The sequence below is a fragment of the Macrobrachium rosenbergii genome, chromosome 47 (assembly GCF_040412425.1).
Source record: "Macrobrachium rosenbergii isolate ZJJX-2024 chromosome 47, ASM4041242v1, whole genome shotgun sequence".
In the NCBI taxonomy this organism is placed as follows: Eukaryota; Metazoa; Arthropoda; class Malacostraca; order Decapoda; family Palaemonidae; genus Macrobrachium; species Macrobrachium rosenbergii.
In genome coordinates, this window is record NC_089787.1 from 20,875,117 (window position 1) to 20,880,993 (window position 5,877).

Here is a 5,877-nt window from a genome sequence, read left to right on the forward strand (position 1 = left end):
TTATTGCAAGGGTGGTCAGGTACTTGAAGTTGATTTTCCATTTCCCCCCCCACCCAGATTCTGACGCTATTAAAAGTCAGCATGGTTCAGGGTCCATGACAGACCTTTCTTTGTAATGATGGTCAGGTTAGAAGGTTGATATTCCAGGTTTTTTTCCCTCAGAATTCTGACGCTGATAAACGTAAGCATGGTTCAAGATCCATGGCAGACCCTTTTTTGTAATGGTGGTCAGGTATAGAAGGTTGATTTTCCAGGTTTTTCCCAAAAATTCTAAGGCTATTAGAAGTGAGCATGGTTCAGGGTCCATGACAGACCTTTCATTGTAATGGTGGTCAGGGATAGAAGTTGATTTTCCAGGTTTTAAAAATTCTATGGCCATTAGAAGTGTTCAGGATTCATAACTGACCTTTTTATTGCAAGAGTGGTCAGTGTAGAAGGTCGATTTTCCAGGATTTTTGTCAGAATTCTGCGACTGTTGACGGTAGGTGAGCGGTTCAGGATTCATAACAACTTTCATAGTAAGGGTAAATCAGGTGTTGAAGGGCCTTGTGGACCTCTTGACTCTGAGCAACTAAAAATGGTTCAGTCTCAGGTTATAAGGAATCAGAAGTGAAATGACAGTAAATGTCTTTACCATCTCAAATTGAAAAGTGCAGTAAGTGCAATTTAGACCAAGTGTTTAAGGATAAAGTAAAATTTAAGTGACATCAATCTCATTAACTAGGTATTATTTTCCTTATGGACATTAATTGCTTTCAACATAAAAATAGGTTTTCTGTTGTATTATGATGTGACTATGATTTTGATGTTTATTTTCATCGCAATGAATACTTATGAAAACTGGCAAATGATATACTGTATACAAAAGTTTTAATAAAATTACGACTTGTCAGAATTTCACCTTTCTCCATTGCTCTACGGCAAAACTGTAATCAGTAAACACAGTTTTGCCGTAAATGGAGAGGGGGGGCAGTATGGTTGACAAGTCGCAATTTTATTAATTTTGTATACAGTATATCATTGCCGGGAATTTGTTATTCATTTGCGTTGGAAATAAACTCAAAATCATTCAATCACATCATAATACAACAGAAAATTTTATATTTTTTGTTGAAAGCAATTAATGTCCATATGAAATAATACCCATAACTAAATTGATATTGAAAAAACCATCACAAATTTATTTAGATGCATTAATGTTTCCGTATCGGTAAAACTGACTATATTTACTTATTTATTGAGCAAATATACCAATTTTCCCAATTAAATCATTAAATTCATCTCTAATTCAATGAATAATTACCTGCAGAATAAACATCATACATTTTCAGCGTACCTGACTGACTTTTCGTCAAAATGATTCATTATCCTTATTGGACCGATTTCCCATCAAAAGAAATTCCTTGAAACGAGGGACTTAGCTATAAAGTGAGGGAAACTACCTTGGTGTTTTTCTCAATGTTACATTACCTGAGGTAATACTTTCAAATGTCAGAGAATGGTTAGACAAATTTTTGCCAGTAAGGAAGGCATTTTATTTTTATTCAACCTGGTGCAGTGTATTATATTTTATTACATTAAATAGCCGTTTGCGCTGTATCGGAATTAAATGTTGCTAAACTGACACATTTTAATTAAAAAATGTATTTCAAAAGTCACTTATAAAGGAAGTGACAGAATGCTTCTTATTCTGCTACAATACGTCAGTGTTCCCAGATTCTGAGTTTTCTGACATTCAAGATCGCCTTCACTATCAGAAATAATAAGTTACTGCCAATTGCACTGGACATTATAGAATGGTATTTAGGTATTTTTTAATGTTTTGTACCACGACACCAGTAGGAAGGTGTCACTAAGAAAGATATTTACAATTAGTGTTTTTCATTGCCCCATAGGTGTATAACTTTAAGGAATTATATAGTCCAGTTTCTTTGTATCTGTTGAATTAATCATTTGTAATTATTATTTGTATCGAACCATTTTTTTCTAATAAGTTATTAATATAGACTTTTTTTTACAGACAAGGTTTAGAGTCTAGTCGTTTCAATACATCCATTCAGGCAATTCGGTACAACTCTGTCTTTAAACAGACCTGTCATGTTAAGTTACTGAACGAAACTGTAAGAAAAAACTTAATAGTTTGAGCTAATGACGTCACAGCTTATAACAAGGCTTTTCTCTACCCTTCCAAAGCGAAAAATCCAGAATTTGATAAACCAGCCTCAACTAATCCCTAGACAGAAACTACTAAATGTCACTCAAAAAGGCGAAATTTTTTACGATGTCTAATATTGCGAAGTTATTGTTTTGAGATAATCAGTGGAGTAAACACTGTCGTCAGTAAATATTCAGGAACCTTTACGCTAAGCGTGTCAATACTTTTTTGTTTTTTGTAGTAAATCAGTATTGCGAAATCAGTAAATAAATTACTTATCCCCTTGAAAACTTAGATTTGCGAAATTACCGAGTAAAAAAAAGTAGGAAAAGTTAACAAACAGTAATTGACGATTTTTTGTCTAGTTTTTAATTAATTGATATTGCGAAATCAGTAAATAAATACTTATACCCCTGAAAACTTAGATTTGCAAAATTACTGAGTAAAACAAGTAGGAAAAGTTAAAAATTTACGATTTTTTTATAGTTTTTTGTAGCAGCATCGTAAAATATTTGAGTAAATTGAGTATAACCTTGAAAATTGATTTTCGAACCATTAAAAGTAAAGTAGAATGATTAACAAGCAATTTACGATTGTTGCAAAACGTATTAGAAGATATTTGAATCGTGTATACTTCGATCTAGTTGTAAGGGAGAATTTTTGTATACTGTTTATCAGATGAGTGCCTATAAATTTCATGTAAATGCGACATTGATAAACTTGTAAATGTTTGAAGAAATAGGTTCAACTGTTTAAATCATTTGTGTGGAAACGAACTGGGCTGTACCAAATCGCCTTTATAGATGTATCGAAACGACTTTTGTTTGCAACGAAACGACTTCGAGGAGGAACCAGGAACCACTCGAACACGAAATTAGGACAATTGACGTCGATGCAGAACGTTATTCGACATTCATGATAAGGCAGGAATCGACGATTGAAATTGGTAAGTTTATTTTTATTTGCGTAATGTCAGGAGGCAGTAGGTGAATTATTTCTAGCTGAACTTATGAGGGAAAAGTTCAGAATTCATTTCTTGCTGAACTAATGAAGGGAAAGTTCAGAATTCATTTCTTGTTGAACTTGTGAAGGGAAAGTTCAGAATTCACTTCTTGCTGAACATTGAAGGGAAAGTTCAGAATTCACTTCTTGCTGAACTTATGAAGGAAAGTTCAGAATTCACTTCTTGCTGAACTTATGAAGGGAAAGTTCAGAATTCACTCCTTGCTGAACTTATGAAGGGAAAGTTCAGAATTCATTTCTTGCTGAACTTATGAAGGGAAAGTTCAAAATTCATTTCTTGCTGAACTTATGAAGGGAAAGTTCAGAATTCACTTCAGAGCCAAGTTAGTCACTTTCTATAGAGTTTTCTTGTTTTTTCCTTTGCAGGTTCATTGCTATGTTACTTCCTGAGGGAAAGGAAAGAAAGTTAAAATGACTGAAATGTATGAAGCAGCAGACGATTTACCACATTTGGAATTTATCCAGAGATACTTCAAGCTTAAAAAGATTTGGGGCATTAGACAGCAACCAGAATTCTTCTGCAGAAAAGGAACAAAAAACAGACATATTGACAGCTAATAACTCAGTTATTAAGACAATCAAAGGTCAGATAAAAGAAAATTATTTAAGGAAAGATGTCATGGAACATTGGTTTTGTAATCCCATACCAATGAGGAACATAGGGGTCAGGTGTGCCAAGTAAAACTCACCACCAGATACTAACAGAGTATTCTTTTCTCTCTGCTGTGAGTAGGTCCAGTTCTTCCTGCCTTTGGGTTTGCTAGATTGCAAGCAGGAACGTGGGAAACTTCTCCAATCTATTCATGCATGTCACTAATTGCATGATGAGTCAGTTCTTTATAGGTTTGAGCCTCCTTCCCAAGTCGTGAACTCATCGAGGTTCAAGTGACGGCCCTTTGGCACACTACAACACAAAGTTAAAGTATACCTTAGTTTTACCAGACCACTGAGCTGATTAAAGAGAAGGATTAGACTTATTTTTTTGGCTAAGAACCAGTTGGTTACTTAGCAAAGAATGGGTACATGGCTTACCTGTACTGGAGGTACACCCAACAAATGGGCAAGCCCCAGTCTAGACTCATTCTTAAGAAGCAACTCACCTAGTGCCAAAGACCTCCACTCCCTTTCTCACTGTGTACACCTCCTCCCCCTCCCCAACCCCCGACCACCTAGTACAGTAAATATCACATTATGGGTAATGACTCAAGACTTTTGTAAGGCATCCACCATCACTGGGTGGTGAAGGCAAGCTACCCAACAGAAACCCACAACTTCATTATCTTGCACAAGTCCCATTGGGTAGTCAAGCTTTCCAAAGGTGTAGGGGCCCCAAATGCAAAAATTGGAGTTATCGGGCATCCTAAAACACTAGCCACAAATGGACTTGAAACAGCCAATCCTACCCAGGCCAGCGACGGGCAAGTAAGGATGTAACACCGTGAGCAAGCAATTCATGAGGCACAAACTGACTTCCTAGGGGGACACCACTCCTCTACCAGGAGCGTTACCTTAGGGGATTGTGAGCCCTTGACACCCTAGGATGGCAACAGCATTTGGTATGGGTCTAGTGTGGATCTCACCACCTGTGGGTCGAGCTCCTATGCAGGGTAAGTCCAGTGTAAGAAGCAATGCATCCCTGTGCAATGCAGCAGTAAGACCCTTGTGGCATTGTGCAATTAGCAGAGCTGGCAAGCCATTATTCTTCTAGGAAGCTGACAGCTTGGGAAATAACTAACTTGCCAGTTGCTCACGCCATTTACCCACACATTGTCTACGACTGGAGGTCTGCTAAGCTGCTATATATCCATGACTAAGGTGTGCCAGGCTACAAATGCCTAGGCCATGACAGATATCACGCAATACAGCAGTATGAATGCAATAAGAGCGTCAGAAAGATCACAGGTAGAGAGACTGTAATTGCACCTGAAACTGTATTTCTTATCGTTGACCAATTGCCACTGGAAAAATACAAAGTTTAAGAAAATAAGAGCACGGAAGCGGTTTTAATTCTAGAATACGCTTTTTCAAGTCACCCATTGAGAACCAGACTATCAGGAGGACAGATCTAAACACTTGAACCTCTTTCATACTAATGAAAACCTGTTTTAAGTGACAGTAAAAAATTAAAAATTGACGAAATGTTCTACCATGAACTGAATCACGTTAAATAGAAATGAAAGGTGGAGTATTTTATCTCATGAAGCAACTGGACTCATTAAAGCACTAGATGTTAAATGTTAAAGAAATGTTTTCAAATCCATCATTAATTAATTGCTTGTAAGTATACACAAAGGATCACGGAGGAGTAAGGATTATTGGAACCAAGTTGCAAGCAAGATAGGCCTATTAGAAAAATTAGTTTGAGCCAGTAGACTATTCGTCAGGTAGCTGCAATAATTAAGGAGATAAGAAAACAAGGGTGAACCAAGGAGAGTCACGACGCATGAGAAGCAGCTTTTCAAGAAAAACACTAAGGCTGGCCAGAGGACCCGCCTGACGACCAATATGAGGGCTAATGGGACGGTCTCCCATAAACAGGATGATGGAGAAACGACTACTGGGTTAAGCCCTCAAAACAGGATTATCACGGGTGAGTCTTCAAGTATTTGGCAAAACGAAATTCTGTTGTAGCTTTTTAGGAGACCTTTCATGTAGGGTATAACACTTCGATTGTTCTTTGTTCTACGAATATGAATGCA